General features: G+C 38.9%; 1 long non-coding RNA gene across 1 annotated transcript in view; it reads right to left on the bottom strand.

Moving 5' to 3' along the window:
- The window catches only part of LOC127663598 (uncharacterized), a 64,739-nt gene that overhangs the window by 17,492 nt on the left and 24,825 nt on the right, over positions 1-22,422 (bottom strand). The window contains exon 4 of the long non-coding RNA XR_007972995.1: positions 18,341-18,429. This is a non-coding gene — a long non-coding RNA (uncharacterized LOC127663598). The remainder of the gene's footprint in view (positions 1-18,340; positions 18,430-22,422) is intronic.

The following is a 22,422-nucleotide window of genomic DNA, read 5'->3' as shown; positions in this document are numbered from 1 at the left end:
TTCCATCTAAGGTGATGGAAATAATATACTTCTGTGATCCGAATCATGACTGACTTTATCCCTTATTCACTTTCTAGTAATAAAAGGGAGAGTTCTGACCATTCAGAAATGGTATACATGCAATCAATATAATCTTTACTGAAAGGTATTCTGGGCCTTTTCACCATTAAGAAGCTTTGAAGAAAATAAGACATTATATAAAAACAATGAGTATAGGCAGGAGGCCTAGGAAAGCACATGAAACAAAATAAAAGAGCAAAAGGGAATGAGGGGATGAAAATATATGTGGCCATTATGGACGAAGTATGGAGGTTCTTTATAACCTCAAAAACTAGGACTGTCCTATCCAGCTACATCAATCCTATGTATATACCCAAAAGAATCCAAAAACAGCATTACCACAAAAGGTACCTGCGCGCACAATACTTACTGCAATTCTATTCACTATTAAAGATACAAGTCAGCTTAAATGTCCATCAATAGATGAAGACAAATAAAATGTAATTATGTCTACAAAATGGAATTTTATTCAGCTATAAAGGATACAGTGGCTTAAAGGGCAAAGTACTTGTCATACAAGACCAACAGCAAATTTAATAAGCAGAATCAACATGAAAGTGAAAGAAGAAAAACAACTTGACAAACTTGTTCTCTGACTTCTACAAGCACTCTGTAGTACAACTGTGCAAATACTTACCCATAAAATATAACAGTTTCAAAAAAGTAATAATTTAACATTTTAAAAAAGGAGTGAAATATGTAACTTGCAAGATAATAAATGGAAATAGAACCCATCATATGTTGAGTGAAATAAGCTAAACTAAGATAAATATTTAATGTTTTGTCTTATAAATCTCTCAAGACTATATTATGCATGTATATGTGCACATAAGTATATTTGCATGTGTTTGTATATCATGAATATAGAAGGAATACTATTTGAGAAGTGGAAGGAAACAAGCAGTAGGGGAGAGGAAAGAGAACAATAAAAGTGGTCATAGTGCAAGTGCGAAAACCAAAACAACTTAACAATGAACAAAGCCATAAAAAAAAGCACACATTAAGATTGTTTTCATGGGACTGGAGAGATGGCTCAGCAGTTAAGAGCATTGACTGCTCTTCCAAAGGTCCTGAGTTCAAATTCCAGCAACCACAAGGTGGTTCCCAACCATCTGTAATGAAATCTGATGCCCTCTCTTCTAGTGTGTATGAAGACAGCTATAGTGTACTTAGATATAATAAATAAATCTTTTTTTAAGAAAAGATTGCTTTTATGTTAGCTCAGTGGGCTCATGCTAACATACATAAAGGCAAAACACACATACACATAAATTTAAGCCAAAAAAAAAAAAAAAAACCCTCAGCTGGGAGGTAGTGATGCAAACCTCTATTTGCAGTACTTGGGAGGCAAAAACAGGCCTATATCTTGAGTTCCAGGCCAGCCTGGTCTACAGAGGGAGTACCAGGACAACCAGGGCTACACAGAGAAACGAACACTGTCTTGGGGGTAGGGGAAAGGAGATTGTTTCTATGCAACAGAAAAGTGAAGGTGAAGATGATTTACACGTTTTCTGAAAACAAGTGGTAATTTGCCCCACAAATTTATAGACACAATCAATATGGACACTGCTGAGCACTGCATGAAGAACAGTTGTTCAGTATCTTCATAGTTCTAAAAGACAAAAGATAAGTTGCAAAGCAAGCCATGAATTATTTGAGAAGATTAAAAACTATACCTGGAGGCTAAGAGGATGGCTCCACACTTGACTTATAAGCACCAGAACCTAAGTTTGATCCCAGAACCCACAAAGAATTACCAGGGTTACAAACGGCACATAGTTAGTTGTAATCCTAGTCTTGAAGAAGCCAAAACTAGAGAATCCCTGTGGCTCTCTGATCACCTATCTCAAAGGAAATAGAAAGTGTCCTGAAGACAACATATAAGGTTGTTCTCTGGCCTTCACATGCACACATATGCACTGGCATGTTATGTGTACATACACATATACACTTTTTTTAAAATAAAAAAAAATATTTTTTGAGACAGGGTCTCTGGCTGGCCTTGAACTCAAGAGATCCACCAGCCTCTGCCTCTGAAATGTTGGGATTAAAAGGATATACCATCATCCCCAGCCTTAAGATATTTTTAAAATAATCCATAAGGGGGACTGGACAGATGGCACATTGGTCCTTGCTGCTCTTGCATAGTATACAGCACACACATGGAAGCTCACAATCACTTGTAACTCCAATTCAAGGGAACCCAATGCTCTTTTCTGGCTTTCTTAAGACACTAGGCCTACACATGGTATGTATGTATACATATATACACACATACATGCAGGCAAACCCTCATTGTTAACAAATAATTCTTAATATATAATTAACTTTTAGAAACCTACAGGTAAACACTGTAGCACAGAAAGACCTATAATTCCAGCAACTAGCAAGCCTGATGGAGAATACCTAGGGTTCAAATCCAATCTGGGCTACAGAGTGAATTCAAAACCAGTTTTGGCATTAGAAAAGAGGAGGAAGGAAGGAAGGAAGGAAGGAAGGAAGGAAGGAAGGAAGGAAGGAAGGAAGGAAGGAAGGAAGGAAGGAAGGAAAAGAAAAGAAAGAGAGAGAGAGAGAGAGAGAGAGAGAGAGAGAGAGAGAGAGAGAGAGAGAGAGAGAGAAAGAAAGAAAGAAAGAAAGAAAGAAAGAAAGAAAGAAAGAAAGAAGAAAGAAAGAAAGAAACAAACAAACAAAGAAAGGGGAAAGACAGAATGCCCCTCTAGCTCTTGCAAACTTGCCTAGCATGTTTAAGGACATAGGTTCAACCCCTGGTACCACAAAGCAAACAAATCTACAAGAATATTTAAAAGTCAGTGATAAAGCAGTTTATACAGTTAGCACAACTGTAATAGACTTCCCAGCTAACTATAGAAAACAATTATTAAACATGAAAATATTTAAAAAATAAATTTGGGGAATCTGGAGAGATGGTTCAGCAGTTAAGAGCACTGAGTGCTCTTCCAGAGGTCCTGAGTTCAATTCCCAGCAACCACAGGGTGGCTTACAACCATGTGTAAATGGATCTGATACCCCCTTCTGGTGTGTCTGAAGACAGCTACAATGTGCTCATATATTAATTAATTAGCTAATTAATTAATAAGTCTATCTTTTTAAAAAAGGTGAATTTGAAGTAGTGAGATGGCTCAGTAGACTGCCACCAAGTCTGATGATCTGAATTCAAGCCCTGAAACCATTACATGGTAGAAGGAAGAGTACCAATTTCCACAAGTTGTCCTCTAACCTCCACATGAGCACATTAAACACACAATAAACACATTGGGGTGGTTTAAACTAAAATGTCCCCAACAGGCTCATGTATTTGAATACTTGGTCACCAGCTGTTGTTGCCATTTTGAAGATGTTATGAAAACTTTATAAGATTTGACATTGCTAAAAGAAGTCTATCACTAAGAGATAATTCCTATTTTGGCCATATGCTGCTATGTTCCACAGCCCCACACCCTTGACATTATATTCTTCTGGAACCACAGTCAAAATAAATTCTTCTCTAAGTTGCATTTGGCCAAGGTATTTTATCACAGCAAAAGAAAACTAATACATGGATAAATATAACAAAAAAATTTAAATGAATTTACAATCCCAACAAAAAATTTACAAAGTCTTCTAGTGGAAACACATGTGGAAATAAACATAGTCTAAGAATTTGAATAGGCCACCATAAACCAAGTTAGAGTAAGAAAGGAAAAAACTTGCACAACTTTTTTAAAAAGTAAAGGACTTTCTGTGCCTCTATTCTCTTATGGGGTGTAACCAAATTTCTTTGACAAACCAAACCCGTCCTCTAAGATTTTACTGTATCTCAATCCTATTCATCCTCTACTGATCTGGACTCCTGACATTCTCACGTTGCCTCACAGTTTCTTCCATCATTAAACCCTTCCAAATTGGAGGGCAACTCTTCAAGACATGGAATGAGACAAAAGAAAGTGAAACCATATGATTTAAGACAGGACATTTATAGAGAAGTTAAACATTGTATGCAGCAAGGACACTCCTTAAATTGTGGGAGTAAACTACTCAAAACACCTTCAAGAAATCCTTGAAACTCATTAGATTCACTAGGCTCCTCTTTTCCCAAGCATATGCATAATGTAAAGACTGCTGAGAGTTACTCTCACACATTCTGAGTTACCTAGAAGAGGCAGACACCAGCTAAAATGAATGCCCCCAGGGGGAGGGGGACGACGACTAGAAAGGACACCCCCAAATTGCTGAACTGCTATCAGGTTATAAAATGAAGCCCAGGTTTACAATTTTCATGAGCTGTCACCTGTCTGGGTGGCTTTACTGATATAGTGTCTTCTGAGTCATTTCTGCTTTATCACTGACTTTTAATTTAAATATTCTTGTAGGTTTGTTTGCTTTGTGGTCACTTTTGAGCCCCCCCATAAAAAATTTTTTTAAAAGCTAGGGTGGTGGTTCATGCCTGTAACCTCAGCACTCAGGAGGCTAAGACAGAAAGATCTCCAAGCCAAAGCTGAGATAACTGGAACATAAAAATATTTTCGCTGGAAAAATTCAATAATAATTCAAGTAATTTTAATTACAACTTTAAAAACTCAAAATGAAAGAAATATTATAGTACCAGGATATGAAAAAAAATTACATACCTATTTAGTATACTTTGAAAGAGTAGATGCTGACATGAGAAAATTTAGTTGTTTGAAGAATGAAATATGGCAATTTGTAGCTGAGAGCTACAAATTAAGTTTTGGGCCAGCCTAAGCAAAGACTTTCTTTACATTTATGTGAATATATCTATGTGAGTTCCTCCTGTAGCTTCTATGGCACTTCTCCCTATGTAAAATGTTCTTTTTTTTAAGATTTATTTATTTATTATATGTAAGTACACTGTAGCTGTCTTCAGAAGACACTCCAGAAGAGGGCATTGAATCCCATTACAGATGGTTGTGAACCACCATGTGGGTGCTGGTATTTGAACTCAGGGCCTCTGGAACAGCAGTCAGTGTTCTTAACCACTGAGCCATCTCACCAGTCCCAGAAAGGTTCATTTTAATCTCATTGATAAAGACATTGAAAACAGAAACAACTTCACATGGATACAAACATTAAATTCCCCTAACCTGCAAGCCATTCTTTACAGAGTGAGGAAATCAAAGCCTCCATTAGAATAATGGTGGTTACTCTGGCTGTCCTGCTAAGAAACAAAGCTAGAGTATTACAATGCTGAGCAAACTTAGAAACACATTTTATAAATTAATTTTTAAATAAAAGTAAATACATATTTTTAAGTAAACAAGTAAATTATAGGATACTCTTTCAACATATTTGGGTATCTATTAAAAGTACTTTAATACCTTGTGTGTATTGTTTAAAAGCCTTCCCTGAATTGAATGATTCAGTAAGCATGATAATGGTAAGTGTGCGGTGACCTAACAAATATTAACTAACAAAAAATATACAACAATGTCTCAGATCCTGTTCTAAATTCATTGTCCTGTTCCCTGACCATAAGAGGTGAGGTGAAAAAAACAGAAGCAAAGGAAGCCGACCTGTAAAACCTTTCTAAAGCAATCAAAACTTTTAAAGCCTATCTTCTTGACTTAGAAATGGCTATTCCTAGAAGAGAAATAACTGGAACATAAAAATATTTTCGCTGGAAAAATTCAATAATAATTCAAGTAATTTTAATTACAACTTTAAAAACTCAAAATGAAAGAAATATTATAGAACCAGGATATGAAAAAAAATTACATACCTATTTAGTATACTTTGAAAGAGTAGATGCTGACATGAGAAAATTTAGTTGTTTGAAGAATGAAATATGGCAAATATATCATCTATCTCTTTAAAAAACAGAAAGTGGGTTGCAAAGATGGCTCAGTTGTCAAGATCACTTGTTGCTCTTGCAGAGAACCTGGGTTCAGTTCCCAGCATTGGCATAGTGGCTAACAAGCATCTGTAACTTCAACTCCAGGTCATCTGACAGCCTCTTCTGACTTACTTGAACTCCAGGCACACAGGTGTACAGACATACATTCAGGCAAAGAATTCATGTATGTAAAATAACAAATCTTCAAAACATTTTAATAGCAAAACAAAAACTAAATTCTTCAAGTGTATACATATAAAAAAAAACCCTTTTGACCCAATATTCTAGTCTATTATTCAAGAGTTCCAAAGTGCCAATATGAACCTAAGCCAATAAAAATTCTTAAATTTTTTTCAAAAACTACATAGTTTGCCCATGGTTCTGAAGGATGGAGACAGATAGAAGAACATGAACTGGTCAGCAAAGTGTAGGGAGCAAAATCCTCACAGAGGGGCTGAGGCGAAGGAGGAAGGCTAAATCTTCTGGGCAGAACCCCAGAGAGGAGCCAAGTCAGTGACCGATGAACGAGGAAGGTCAGTAGTGAGAAGTGGGACTAAAAACATCTGTCATAGCAAGAAGTCAAGAGAGAATGTCTAAAGTTGATAAACCAAAAACACAGAGACTATAAACATATCATTTAGAAGCATGGAGTTAAATCCCCAGGAAATCTGAACCAAAAATATTTTATGAAAGCAGTTGTCCCTAGGGAGCAGCAACAACTCTTTAGTAGCAGTTTATTAGTAGAATTTTAGGTATTTAATTTTTAGCTTTTATTATTGGTAAATTATATTTTATTCATTTTGTCTGAATATACAACCAAAATTTTACTTATTAAGTCAGGGCAATAACTTATTTGACAGTGTTAGTCACCGACAAGATGTGGAATCAAACAAATCTACCGTAATTTGACCAGAATTCCTTTCTCCTAACAGAAACAAAAAATAGTATTGTTAGTAAATGTATCGTTTCAGTTATAAAACATTTGCTTATATGTGTATATATGTGTATACTAAAATGCTAGCCAAAATACCTTGCTGTTATTTTGTTTTGTTTATTTTATGAGACAGGGTGTCTGTGTGTATCTCTGGCTGTTCTAGAACTTGTTCTACAGACCAAGCTGACCTCAAACCCAGAGATCTGCCTATCTCTGCTTTCCCTAGTGCTGGGAAGACTTCCACTTCCACCTAGCCTACCTTACTGTTTCTATGATCAATTTAGCAGCCAGAGAAACCCCTATAAACCTAAATAAACAGGAAGGCTGTTTAAGAAGTGCACTGAGTAATGAATTTAACTCATGCACTAGACACTATTGTAAGTAAACTGATGACATTTAAATTTGGCTTGAGACCTGGCAGAACTTATGAGATTAAAAACAAAGTCCACTGTTAATTTTTATTAGAGGTAATAGGCTCTGGAGTGAGACTGTTTCCAAAGAAATCTGATGTTTTATTCCAACCATTTTGAAAGAGAGGAAATCTTTAACTTTCCTACTATTTCTGGATACAAACATGGCAGGTGTTGATAGAGTGCACTTCACTAATCTTCTAATTACAGAATAAAAGAGATCAGAAGCCTTGGGGCAGGGAACTGAGGGCTTTCTTTGCATGACTTACATTCTAGTTAGTGACACTCTTTATGTCCTCGAATACGGTATCAATCCATAATTACAGGTGATCTTCTTAATCCAATATAGACATGACAAGACATACTAAGAACAGAAATGTAACATTGCTTGTACAATATAAACAAGTTATAAAATTTAATGTGGGTCAGTATAGAGTACTTATCTCTCACATGAGAGGCCTCAGTCCAATCCTCAGGAAAAGAGAAAAAGAAAAAAAATGTATATATATATGTATGTATGTATGTATGTATGTATGTATGTATGTATGTATATAAGCAAAGGTCATGTATCTGATAGATATAAAATTTTTTATCATACCAATTTTATAAATGATTTTAAATTCTTTACAGAATATCCACAGGGAACAAAGTTACAATCCTCAGATTATGTCATGAGGTATCACTTTAAATTGGCTAATTACTATTTTCATGTGTAAACACTTGTGAGGGGAAAACCCCACATTCTTTCCAAATATAAATGTGACCACTTGGCCACCTAATTAATAGCTGATGCCAAATAATAATGAAACTCTGTCTAAAATAACTGGCACAAAGCCAAAAGCAGACAAAGCAATTATATAAAATGGTTCATCAGAATGCTAGAAAAGCCATGATTTAAATAAAAATGAATATAGGTTTTATTAGCATGAATGAAAAGAAAATTAGACCTTTTTCTTTAACATATTCCTTTAAATTCAAGTGTGATCTAACATCACTGCCTCTAAATTAAGTTAACTTTTTCCTGTTTGAAGGCTTCTCTAACTTGGTGAAGGGAGGCTTTGAAAAATACACCTGGTAGACTGGAGAGCGAGCTGTTTGCAAACACATCATGCCAGATTTGAACACAGTATTTACTTAAAACTTAACTAAGCCGGTTATTTTCAGTTTGGATATCATAAAACAATTTTCAGTTTTATCTCTGTTGGTGATGTTTTGTTCATGATGGAATGTCTAGAAGACAAATTTTCTCAATAATGTTTTTTCTTCCTTTCCTTTTGAGGTATTTATAAAACCAAAAACAATTATTTCTAGGTACTTAATTCCACCCTCCAGGGCATGAAGTATGTCTGTTATCATACAGAACACCTAGATTGCTTTTAAACTCAATGATAATTAAGGAACATCAAAGTAAACCCAAGCTGTTTCAGAGGGAACCTGCACCTATCATCTTCTGGCTACTGAATGACAAATTTCTTGTCCCCTGGAGTTCCACCAAGAGTTGTTAGCTGATTTTTCCCCTCCCCTAAACAATATAATGTTCTTTCTTAACATAGCCTTTACTCTTTTAGGGATCAGATAAGTCTAAGCTTTAAATGTAAACTACTGAAGGCAAAGAAAGCAAGGCCAGACACATGCAGCTACAGAAAACTTAAAAGCTCCTCCATGGCCAAGGCAAAAGAAGCAACGAGCAGAAGGAAAGATAACTCACAGAATGAGAGGAAAACATTTAAATTTCTGATATGACAGTAATATCCAAAATATATAAAGAACTCCTAAAACTCAAAAACTAGCAAAACCTATGTAATCCAATCTTAAAACGGACAAAATATCAAAAAGGGTCCTATGTCTACCTATCACACTCAACCCAAGAGAGCTGAGGCTAGAGGATAAATGGAAGCTACAGCTGGCTCAAGTCCATAACAGCTACTAGAAAGACTGAGGCAGAAGGATGGGAAATCCATGGGTCTAAAGCCAGCCTACGCAACTTCGTAAGACTTTGTCTTGAAATAAAACACATAGGAGCTGGACACACAGCTCCGTGGTAGAGTGATTATCTCAATGGCTGAGGTCCTAGATCTAATATCAGTACTGGTAGGTGGGAGACTAAAAAGGAGCATCATTCCATCCCTAGATTTCAAGGCCAGTAGAGACAACAAAACCACAGAAGAGATATGTCACCTCACAGTTGTTATCACCATATTTATCATAAAATAACAGCAGGCATTGGCGACAACATGGACACACAAAATACAACACATAGACACTCTTGGCAAGAGCATAAAATGGTACAAATGTTATTAACCCCACCCCCAAAAAGGCAATTTCTCAAACTACAAAAGGCAGACTACCACATGGTATGATCCAGCAACCCTACGTAATAGTGTTATCCAGAAGGACTGAAAGAAGGAGGGAAAGAAACGCAGGGGTAAAGTGAGACCACGTTTTGGAGTTTGGCTTTTGTTTGTCTGGTTGGTTGGTTTTGCTTTATTTTTGACAACATTCCAAAACTGAGAACAAGGAAAATATTATGTAAGTTGGACTTCATCAAAATTAAAATGATAGACAGTGTTAGGAATGTTTCTGAGGGCCACTGTTGCTCACTGTCACTAGTATTGAGTTAACATTTAACATGTAATAACATCTTGTCTGGAAAAAAACATTCTTAAACTTCTTTCAAAAAATTTTAAATTGTTTCAAAGGGCATCAAAAATATAAGAAGACAGCTCACTGAATGGGAGAAAGTATTTGCAAATCTTGAATCAGATAGAGGATTGTAACCACACCGTATCAACAGCTTTTATACCTCAACTATAAAAAGACAATCTAGGGGAAGTGAATACCTCAGCAGGTAAAGGTGTTTGCCACCAGGCTTGAAATCCTGAGTTCAACCCCTGAAACCCACATGGTAAAAGAGAGCCAACATGCAACACGGGACACATAGTCCTAACTTTTACCACATATGTATTTTTTAAGACCACAAGAGGTTTTTTTGGTTTTTGGTTTTGGTTTGTTTTTCTGAAGACAACTCAAATGGACAAAAAGAAGGCCACATGATCCAACAATTCTTCTTAAAGGTATACATCCAAGAGAAATAAAAACATCTGACACTCTCCCAAATAAAGTTCTCAGCAGCATTATGCATAATAGTAAAAAATCCATAAATTGATGATGCTAAAAGAAACCGTGTATCCATATAATGGGGTATTATTAATGTACATTTTAAAGGGTGATTACATGGTGGTATGTGAGGTATCTCACAATAAAGCAGTTAAAACTAAACCACTAGGACTTATATCACCAAGCAGTTGTGGGGAGGCAGCCATAGAGATTACCAAACTGGTTGTTAGGCTAATAGGAATGAGCAGGCAGTGCCACAAAGAGAAGGAAGTGTATGCACAGAAACGCCGTAACTGAAGCCATTATAGTGTATGCTCACTTTAAACTCTGCTTTCCAAGGCAGACATCCCCAAACACTGAGTGGGTCAAGATTAGACACCAGAACCAATGGCATTCATGGTGATTCCCTGCCTTCTCCTCAACAATGAGGCTGAGCTGGGTGGCTAGTGAACCCCAGGGACCTGCCTGTCACTGCCTTCCCAGCCCTGAGAACAGCAGTGAAAGGTGCCACGCTGGCTGGCCCATTATACATGTTGGGGAGCAAGGTCAAGTCTTCATGCTCCTGTGGGAGGCGCTCTACCAACTGAGCTCTCTTCCAGCTCTGAGAGTTCATTATGATGTTTAAAATGAAATCTTTTCCACTCTACATATCCAAGTATTTGTCTTTATTATTATGTGAAAGTGACCTGTAATCATTCCTCTTCTCCTCCATATTTCAGCAAGCATGAAAACACATGTATAAAAACCAGGTGATAGCCACACTGTGCTATGGCAGCCACAGCAAAGCAGGAGCACAAGGAGATTCACGTGCTCCATTTTAAAACCAGATTTATAAAACATACAAATCCCCGTTAAAACATTTTTCACGATTTTGCAGTGACATTGTAAAAATTATGAGAGGTAAGTAACATAATCATTCACATATCTTTATTCCATACAAAAATAGTTGTAATGCACCATAATAGTCATCAGAAATAACATTTTCCCCTCCGAGGTTAAAGGAGAAAAGAAGACTTTCATTCCTGTCGAAGGTATTCAATTTTCCCCTCAAATGAAGTTTAGATGAAAACAATGGGACTGACAAGCTCCACAAGGCAGATCTTGGCAACTCTCAACTCTGTCTATCTCCTTGGCTGGTTAAGCAACATTCCTTCACTAACTGTTGGTCTTCGCAATAACTCCTACAAAGCTCATTGCTGCCTCTGACAGCCTATCCCCCATGTTGCGCATTTATTCCTGGGATGCATATCAACATGTGGCACATGTCCTTGACATGCACAGAAGAGGTGCACCCCAGGACAGCAGCATGCACGACAATAGTCTCCACTCTTGCTTCTTTGTGGTTGCTGGGATGTAACGGAGAAATCTAATAACTGTGACAGTGGGGCCTTTCGGGTTCTCCTTGCCTTTGCAGACAGGGAAGCTGCACAGACGCTAATGAAAGGTTAAATGAATAGGGATAGCTGACAAGACATACAATAAAGAAGGAGCTTGGTAATCCACAGACACTGAGCAGAGATCCTTGGCTCAAGCAGTGAAAGGACAGCACATTGCCGAGTCACAATATGTAAAACAGCTTGCTATACACAGAGGCTGTGTGTCTGGGTACACGTCTGGCTTTGGACTAAGGGGAAAAAAGATACTAAAAAGGAATTTCAGTATGGGGCACTTTTGGCAAATGTTAAGGTCATAATGAGAGAAAAATGTTTTTGTGTGGGCTGTTACATCTCTGTGCTAATAAACACACAAAGAGCAGGGGCAGTGAACTCATAAACCCCAGGTACAGGACAATACTGTACATTTTGATAAGTCTTAAATCCTGTATGTAGAAGACAGACTTGACGTGATTCTCACTGGTTACACACACATGCAGTGACTCATTTAGCAGTTCCACATCCTGCCTTCCATGTGGAGGGATCCCTGATAATGGAGTTCTGGTCCTTAGCTTGTGTAATCGATTACACTTCAACTGAAACCCGCAAGTATCTTGGACTCTGTAAAACTGCCAGCAGTTGCTATAAAGAACTTACCAGGCTGGCAATTTGTAAATTTCAAAACAAAGACCTTATAATTTCAAGGGGCTACAACTGTGAAAGCGCTTTAACCAGAACTCTTGGTTGCAAAGCTTAGCTTTGGCCTGTCTCCCCACACCTTCAAGGTTGTATTTCTGTAGGAACAAATCCTAAATCAGTAGACCAAAACAATTTAAATTACTTCTGGAAAAGTGAAAATGCTCCAGAATGTCTAAGAAACTGCAGTAAAAAGGACAAAATTTACATTGTCATATACATAATTTCTAAAGAAAATGGTACACTTCTGTTTTGGCAACAACTTTTAAAATGACATGTCTGTATTACTGCTCTTATGCATATTCATGAGTTAGAATATAGGCTCACAACAAATGGTAAAGGAATACTGAGAACGTGTTTTAAAACAAGGGAGGCTCTTTGAACACCCAAATTAAATTATAGCTGAACTTTTGAGTGGACTGAGGGTTCTAATAAGCAACAAATAAAGACTTTCATTGGCTAGCAACACAATGAGAGCTACTGTGCTAAGAAGACAAATCTGGGCAGTTTATATCCCTGGATATAAGATTTACTTAAATGGTAAATAAATGTCAAAGTAACATCCCTAAAAAGTAATATGTAAATAATGAAGATCAATCACCATCACTGATTATTTAATACAAACATATCACAAATGTTACTGGTTGGACTGATTAACAAATGCCAAACAGGAAGTAAGAAAACATTCAACTCTGATGTCTAAATGTAGCTTATTTACTGATTAAAAATATACCAAGTTTTAAAATGATTTGCCTTCTATGGTGACAACACAAAGCTTCCTTCTTTTGAAGGAAAGTTTTCTCCATAATCTGGAGTTGAATGCAGAACTACTTGGAAACATCATCCACAGGGAGAAGTAGCTGTCTCGTGACCTGGAGTAGGGTAGCGTGCTCCTCAGGGGCTGGATGGGAAGCTGCTTTTAATGGCACCTGGAAGGTGGGCCTGACAACCTGAGAAGGGCTCCTTCAGCTGGCACACTGGCTACACAGTCTCAAACACTCAGAATGTTTGGTTGCACCTTACAGCATTCAAATCACCTACAAGGTAGTCCTAGAAAGCTTAGCTGATTCCTTAACTGTTTTCAATGGAAATTCTGTTGCTTTCACCACTGTGTACACACACACTGTGTGTGTGTGTGTGTGTGTGTGTGTGTGTGTGTGTGTGTGTGTGTTCGTGTGTGTCATGTGTCACCTCCAAGCCTAAACTCTAAGCCAGTTATTGTGCAACATTCTGACTGCCAGAGTTCTTTTTTTAAAAACCATAAGTATTTCTAATAAAATCATGAGGCTCCCTCTAGCTCTTTAGAGAGCTTACTAACCAGCTATACTATGTAACTCCTGACCAGCAAGAGATGTTGCAGGAGAACAGCCGTTTTCAACTCTGTTTCTTGACAGGATGCAGATGGTAAATGAGACCATCTGCAGAGGAATTCAGAAAGCACCGCTCCTTTATACATTCATCACGTTAAGACTATTAATTGCTCCCAACCTAAGCTTTATGTACAAGGGCTCTATAGTGAAACTGTAACCTGTATCAACTATGCTCACCTTGTATAAAATGAATTTAAATCTCAAAAACCAACATGTAAGCATTTCAAAGAAACCCAACTTGTAACCTGCTCTCAATTTTAAAAGCCTACCTTTAAATTTAAAAAGGAAAACCTCAGAGGAGAGAATAACCTGATCTATGAACAGGGTGTCTGTGGAATTTATGTAAAACAAAGATACTGATGGTAATTCATAGAAAAAATCTTCATGCACCATAATAATTATACACAATCCTGTTAATGACTTTTTATTGTTTAATCTTTTCAGCAATTCAGTATTGAATATTTGGGAATTGTACTTATTTAGAAGACTATAAATAACATAGTTGCAATATGCCATTGATGTTTTGTCCGTCTTCCAATAGCCATAAAAGCCACTATTACCCTGGCAGGTCAGGCCAAGCAAGTGAGTGCGAGCATTGCTAAATCAAACTCTTTATCCTTGCTGAAGCCACCTTTCAAACATTTACAAAATATTTAAAATAGCCCTGAGGCTTAACTCTAAATTTAAAGTAAGGGAAACCGCTAGCTTCATCACCTACTTTGGACTCCCTTAATCTAGGAAATATTCCCAGGAACAACAAAAAAGAATAGCTCCCTCTCCTCTCCCACCCCCACCCCCCCCTTTTTTTTGCCAATGTCCAATTTCTTCTTTTCTGAAAAGTTGTATTGTCCAATTTAAGTTGCTCTGCTAATTTCAGTCCCTCAAGGACTAACTTGGAAGGCAAATAAAATACAAGAAAAGATCAATTTGCTGGGAAAGATCAAATGAGAAAACTGTGGGGACAGCACCAGGTCAGCGCATGGAGAACTAAGCAGACCTGTTCTTCATTAACTGCAGCTCTCTGGGGACATCACACACTACCTGTCCGTGGGCTTTATTGAACCATCTAACCTGCCTCTCTGTTCCATTCTTCTGGGCCCAAGTGAATCATATCCTGCTGCTGACAAGTTAGCAGGGGACTGCGGCTGCAACATGAAAGTACTTTTCTTTCTTGTCTAAATCAGGCAGATTTTTGAAATGACAACACAGCACTGACTCATGACATGGCAAGATGAAATGAGAGGACTGGGCCGGTCTTGGAGCTCCGCTGATAAAAGTAATCAAATGACACTCATGGAATGCAAATTGGCATTCTTGACTGCAGCAATTGCACAACCAAGAAACATCCCTGACAGCAAGCAAGATTAGGACAAAATGTTATGTAAAGCACTGAACTCAGAAACTCTCACTTGAAAATTCAAACTGTAATACTTACATTTTAATATAGCAACAGTCAGCCCTGCTTTTTGCCTGCTCCTTTTTGTAATCACATATCCCTGCCTGACAGATAACTCACATCTCAGGCAGAAGAGGGTAAGTCAGGTATTAGCAATACACTACTACTATTAATATTTCCTCAATATTTTTAAAAGTCACATGAGGTTGGTTTTTACCCAAAGTTTTATATACAAACCCAACTTAATATTCTCAGAGGATTAGGGGGTCAAGGCATTTCAGACATGCTTCCAGAAAGATCCTCTACACAAAGTTCACATTCAGGTTTACTAGCCCTTCCCTCAGGTGAAGACATTCCTATGCTTTGGTAAAGTAATTAGCAGTCTGGATTTTAAATCCACTGCTCTCCGGGAACAGAAAGAGTACCTACAACTCAGAACTTCATTAAAACTGAACAAGTTTAAATGAAACGGCTGCAAATATGATATAAAATACAGAGCCTTTAAGGGCTCACAAAGGATTCTCGTGTGGATGATTCCAAAGAGCGAAAGGAAGTTCTATCAAACTTACACAAGGCTTAGTCTAGAGGAAAAGTTCAGAGCAGAAACACTTAGTGTCAGAAATAAATTCCACCTAAAGCATGTGTGTCTGTGCACAAAACCATCTAAACGTGCAGAATAGAAAACGGTGGGAGACAAATGGACTTAGCCACCGCTCAGTGATTAGTATATGGGAACAGCTCTGTTCACAAATAGTAACACTGGCCAGGGGAAGAAAAGGCATGCAACTGGCTTTTATAATGTTCTGTAAAATGCCGTTACAAGAAATTCTCCAGCTCTAAGCAGATACATTTCATATTTTGTTTTGATCCCTCACTTAAACACAGGATCCAACAACTACAAGTGTTCAAGAAGTACTTAAAAATTAATAAAACAGGTCACTTTCTGCCACTATAATCCTGGGTACACAGGACTATTTTATGATGTCTTTTGTACATCAGTTTTACAACAGCTTGACTCTAGGGTAAATGGGATGCATCATAAATCGCACGCTGCTTTCAAAACCTCTTTAATTTCTGTCAGCGTTACTGTAACCGCAGTCCTAGGTGCATTTTGTACGTGTGTGTGTGTGTGTGTGGGTGTGTGTGTGTGTGTCTGAATTTGACAGTACCATCTCCTACATTCCAGTTGTGACTTTGATCTCTGAAACAAGAGATGTCACATCAGGGGGAAGGGAAGGGGGAAAATGTCAACCTGCTATCACCCCGTTTCTTATACATCCCATGTACACAGGACCCACTCTGTATCTGAGCCCCCAAGTGGGGCTAACAACAGCGACACTGGGTGGTAGGGAACTCCAAGAAAAAGCGTGGTCAAGCCCCATTTCTAACAAATGAGCTCCCAAAAGCAGACAGTGCTTCCCAGCTGCAGAGAAGCCAGTCCTTCCAGGGGTTGTGCTGGAGTCTCCCTGTGCTGTGCCATCCCGTTTCCTCCACCACTTGGCACTTACAAGTAGTTGGTTTTTTTTTTTTTTGTTTGTTTGTTTGTTTGTTTGTTTTTTAATCTTTGCCTCATCCCACTGGAGATTCCGTCTAGTTTTGTCCTGAGCTCCAACACCACTGTATTTTTTTTTTAATTCTGCCCCCCTTTCACGTCTCAAATCCTTCCGTCCATTCGGCATGTATGTAAACGCAGTGAGCTGGCTGCTTCAGAACCGCACTTCAGGAAAGCACACACGTGTCTGTCTAGCAGGATATGACTGGCCACATCTGCGTCCTCCGCAGCCGCACGGGCATCGCTGCGGTCCCCACGCAGGCCGCGCCTGGGCCCCCTGCACCCTCCCTCCCCAGTGCCCAGCCGCAGCTCGGGGCTCTGAACAGGCCGGCAAGTTGGGAAAGTTGCCGCGGGATCTGGCAGCTCCGTGTATCCCGGGTCCCCGCGTCCCGTGCCCTCTGGAGTCCCCAACTGCCCGCCGCTCACCTAAGGCGCAGGGAAGCCCTCGCTCCCGTCTGCCCGCCCACCCGCCCGCAGCCACCTCAAAAACTTGGGGCCAAGTTGAGGGGTGGGGGTGGATTTCGGGAGCGCCGCCGGCTGCCCGCCTCCTCGTGCCGCCGCACTAGAGGAGAACGCGGCCCTCCGTGGCCCCGGGGCGTCCCGCCCGGCTCTGTCCCCACCCAATGCAAACGCAAGCGGAGAGGAGGTGGCAACTTCTTACCGTCTCGGCAAGCTGGTCCTCAAGTGCAGCCCCCACCTCTTGGTCTCCTCTTAGCGGCCGCGCCCCTCGGCCGCCTCAGCTCTCCACTCGGCCTGCTCCCTCCCCACCTGGCCGCTCCGGGCCATGCTCGCTGCCCGCGCCACTCCCCACCCGCCCACGCGCGTGCACTCTCGCCGCTGCCCCTCAGCGCTCAGGTGACTCATTTACACCCGCGCCCAGGGTCGCGCTCGCTCCCTCTAGCTCAGAGTTGTCCCAGGAGGGGGGCTGCTGGCAAGGCGAAAGAAAGCCACAGCGCGCGCGCGCCAAAGCCACAGCGCGCGCGCGCGCTGTGAAAACGTCTTCTCTCTGGCCTGTGCATGTAAAACCCCAGATTTCCCACCTGTCTTAGCCTCTCCTTTATATGTGTTCAGGAGTGGTTCCATCTATGAAGTGAAGATGGCGATGTGTGTGTGTGGGGGATGACGTGTGCTCTGTAGTGTCATGTGTGAAGTTCTGTGGTGTATGTGTGCTTCAGAGTGTCATGCTTATCAACCTTGTGGGTTCCAGAGCCCACATTATGGAAAAAAATTACAAAAAAGCTGAACCCCAAGAGGAGAAAATCTCTGTTAATATCGGTTATCCTACTGAAAAGTCTTGAGAAACTGTGAGTTCTTGCCATCTCAGAAAGCAGGATGACTTAAACACCTATCATTACAATGGCCAAAACAAAGGTACCACTCCTTGTCTACCGGGGTGGTAGATGAAAATCCATGCTGAGACTCGGGAAAGGAAGCTGAGCTGGACTCTCCCACCAAAGAAACAACTACCTCCACAAGGCAAGTATGGGCATTCCATGGGGAGGAAGAGGTCCACCTCCCGATTTTCATCTGGCCTTGCTCCCATGTATCAAGTTAATGTTTTAGCTCAGTGAAAGTAATTACCAGCCAGGCTCTGCAATCCATCATTCACCCTGGGCATTCCTGCTGATTCTTTCTTTGGTCTCTAGGACCCAAGAATCTCTTCTGTTGATCTGTAAGTGCAAAGGAAAGGTTTGGTTGTTACTAGTTTCTTGCTATTCTAAATTTCTGCCAAGTAATTAGACTAGAAAATGAACTATTTTCAAGTTTTTTAATTGAAGCTATGGGGGTTAGAGTAGTCATAGCCTCTAACAAAAATAAGATTAAAACCATACATCTTTGATGCCCCTCCTCCCACACACACACCTCTTCCAAGTAGAATGGACAAATGTAATCTGACTCTAGACAGTGAGCTCAGGGACTTGATCCAAATCATCCTCCTTCTAATTTAGGTCATTTGGCAAGAATACCTTAGTAAATTAGCAAACTGCATATAAATTTACAAAAGGTATTCCTATATCCTCATATCATCCAAAAGAAAAGCATTATTGGAATCCTCACTGCATAGACAATGAGTGGAAAGTTCAGAGGTTAGATGCACTATCCCCAGGAACACATTTCACAGGTTACAAAACAAATTTACCCACTCAAAACATTAGGCTTCTATACATCTTTCCACTTAACTATAATACAGGACAGCTTACATGAGTTCTAACCAGGAGTAATATCCAAAATTGATTAGCTCTTTGGCGTTCATCACACACTAGGCATTGTTTATTTTACATACTCCACTAAACTACAGACGTGACAAAGGCATTCTAAAATTCCCCCTCAATGCTGCCTACCATGCAAGTCTGTTTCCTTTACATAAGTACATTGATTAGCAATATAAATACAAGTAAATATAATAAATTTATAGATACATATGTATGCATATAATATATAAAAGACCTATGTCGTAATAATCACAGTAATGGTAAGTTAAAATACATCAGTTTAAAACATTCTGTTTTTGGTGATCAGAAACCCTATGGATATAGGATCTGTGGCTATACACACTACCAATCTAAACATCAAATGGCTGTGTGTGACAGCTAGCTTGTTCAGACAATGCTTCATTTGACAATGGACCATGAGAACACGGTGGTCCCACAGACTGACATGAAGCAATTTTTATAAAATGATCTAATGTACACATAGTTGAAAAAGAAAAAAAAGAAACTGAAGGACAAGAAAACAAAGGCCTTATTGTTGGAGCAAAATATTGATGGTAAATTATCTGCTTACAAATAAATCTATGATTAAAAAGAAGAAGGAGAGAAACCAGAAAAACTACTACAGACACATTTGTGCCTGAGGAGGAGGCAGTCCTCAGAAGGGCTTGAGAGACGGTGCTAAGCAAATGGGCATCTTCATCTTGTCACACCCACGGACGACTTTCCAGGATGACAAGATATGATTCTGACATTGTTTAGACTTCAGCTCTTATATTAGCTTTTAATCAGAAAAAGGTTTTAAATAAAAAATGTCTTGACAACAGTCAAATAATCTTGTACAATGTATCCATATATTAATCTAAGTATAAGATTCAAACATTTAAAAATAAGTTTTAAAAAATGCAAAGATTCAGTAACTTGATTAATTACTAAAGAACTACCCAGTACTCCCAGAGCTCCGAGGGACTAAACCACCAACCAAAGACTACACATGGAGGGACCCAGGGCTCCAGATGCATATGTAGCTGAGGATGGCTTGTTGGACACCAAAGGGAGAAGAGCCCTTGGTCCTGAGAAGGCGAGATGTTCTAGTATAGGGGAATGATAGGACAGGGAAGAGGGAGTGTGTGGTTGGTGAGCAGGGGGAGGGGGGAAGGGTTAGGGAGTTTTGGGGGAAAGCAGAACCAGGAATGGGGACAACATTTGAAATGTAAATAAAGAATACAAATAATTAAAAAACCGATCTACGTGCAGAGAGCTTACAAAGTCTACAGTAGTTTGTTATAATGCCCCAGGTCCTCAAAGTCACACACCATTCACTCACCAACTCACCACGGCTTTAGGTTTGTAAACTCCACTCATAGAAGTGCACCCTATGTATGCTTGATTTTCAGCATCTCTACTGTGTTCTTTTTGTATCTTTTCTGTGTTCAGATGTTTTTAAATATAAAAATATCTGTTCTGGTTGGCTACAATATGCAGAACAGAAATACGCTGTATAGTCTTGTGACTTAGGAGCAAGATAATGTATCACATAACCTTAAGGAATAGGCCACACCATCTAGGACTGTGAAGATTATTCAGTGATGTTCACATAACAATTCAATCTAAATGTCGTGGCATGTTCCTGAGGTTTAGCGACATGAGAGCACAAATAACACCACACCTCTCTTTGTCATTGAATGAAACCAAGGCACCAGGATCTACAAACAGAACAAGCAACATCTTCTTTGGTGTATAAAAATTAACTTCATTACACATACTATTTTTCTTATTTCCACTCTGTATAATTATACACAACCTGAAAGGTGTGCTAAAAAGGAAGAAGTCAGCTGTAATCCCAGAAATGAGAGATGCTGAGATCTGCTTTTCCTCCTAGCCATTTCCTCTGATAGACTATTCAAAATACTTCCCTTCCCACAGAAAGCTGGAATACTATCGTGATGGACAGTAGTAAGATAGATAACACAGTCTAGAAGAAATGGATTTCATTGCACTTACAGCATTGGCTCAAACTCCTAACTAAAGATACAAGGCAAACTGGAGGATCTATGTATTAAACTCCTTTGGAAAACTAAGAAAGGAGGCAACCTAACTACTCAAGTGTGACACCCATAAAACAAGAATAAATAAGAATCTACAGTGAGTACAGAGAGGTACCCCCTGTTGGAATTGGTTTTGTTCCTCAAAACCAGTTTTTTACTTTCTATTTTAGCATTGAAACTATAAACTCTTAATTATTTTATCAATGAGAAATTTAGCTCAGTCCCAAAAGTGGGGGTGGGCATAAAAAGTCCTGTTTTCTTCTCAAAATTACTGTCAGAGAACACTAAGGAAATACTACCTAAGTGTAGCACGTACGCCTTTTCCCCCTTCTTGCACAGCTATGTAGCCTTAGCCCTCTAGTACATGAAACAAATAACTTACAAGGAAGGTCAAGTGCAGCGTGATCAGCTCTGCACATGTGAAAATGGACTTCAACGGAACCAGTGGCCTGCAGTGATAGGAGCCCCTGGGACACAAATGTGTTTTAAACATTTTCATTGATCATGTATGTATGTCAAATGTACCTGTTTAAAACACACTCATATAGAAGAAAAATGCTTTTTGTACTACTTACCACTGAGTAAACAAACACAAGTTTTAAATAATTTTCAGTGCAACAGACCTGGAATTTTATTCACCACAGCCTAGTGATTTTAAACGTCCTGTGACCCTCTTAAGTGCTGCCAACATCAACATCTGGTACCTGCACAAAGACAACAGATTCTAAAGGATTCTTCAGAACCCTTTCAATTTCATCATATGCTTAATATGTTTCTAAGATTTTTTCTCTTCTTTCTGATACAGCAAAACATAAGTACTTTTTTAAAAGAAGTAAGAAACTGTTCTAAGAGATAGCTGAAAGTTGAAAAAATAAGTATCTGAAATCGAGTTGTTGCTTATTTCTTCACCCCTCTAAAGAGTTTATAAACAGGGATCTTAAAAAAATAAAAACTAAAAAATAAACAGGGATCTTTAATCTGATTAAACTTCTGAGTAGGACCACCCCCTACAAATACATGAATATGAAGAAGAGACACTGAAACCCAAAGCATAGCCTCCACGCATGTATTTCTTCTTCCTCTTGTATTTTCTAGCACAAGGATTATTTTATGACCACACCGTTCAAAGATTGTAAGAAAAATGATCATATCACTGTGGAGGACTATGACATACACTGTTTTCCAAAGCTATACACTAACAAACTGTGTTAGGAATCTCAAAAGAATCCAATAATTATTAACTAAACTAAAATACTTAATATAGAAGTTCAAATTGACTTCCAAAAAGTAAATCTTGCTATAGGGGAAATCAACTACATATCAAAAAGAAGTGACCTGAAGAACATTTTTTTAAGCTAAATAACTCTAAGATACCTTCTTTGGTTTAAAAAAACTGTAGGAAAGT

Source organism: Apodemus sylvaticus, chromosome 13 (genome assembly GCF_947179515.1).
Source record: "Apodemus sylvaticus chromosome 13, mApoSyl1.1, whole genome shotgun sequence".
Classification (NCBI taxonomy): Eukaryota; Metazoa; Chordata; class Mammalia; order Rodentia; family Muridae; genus Apodemus; species Apodemus sylvaticus.
Note: the sequence above shows the minus strand (reverse complement) of the source record. Positions and strands in the feature narration are given on the sequence as shown.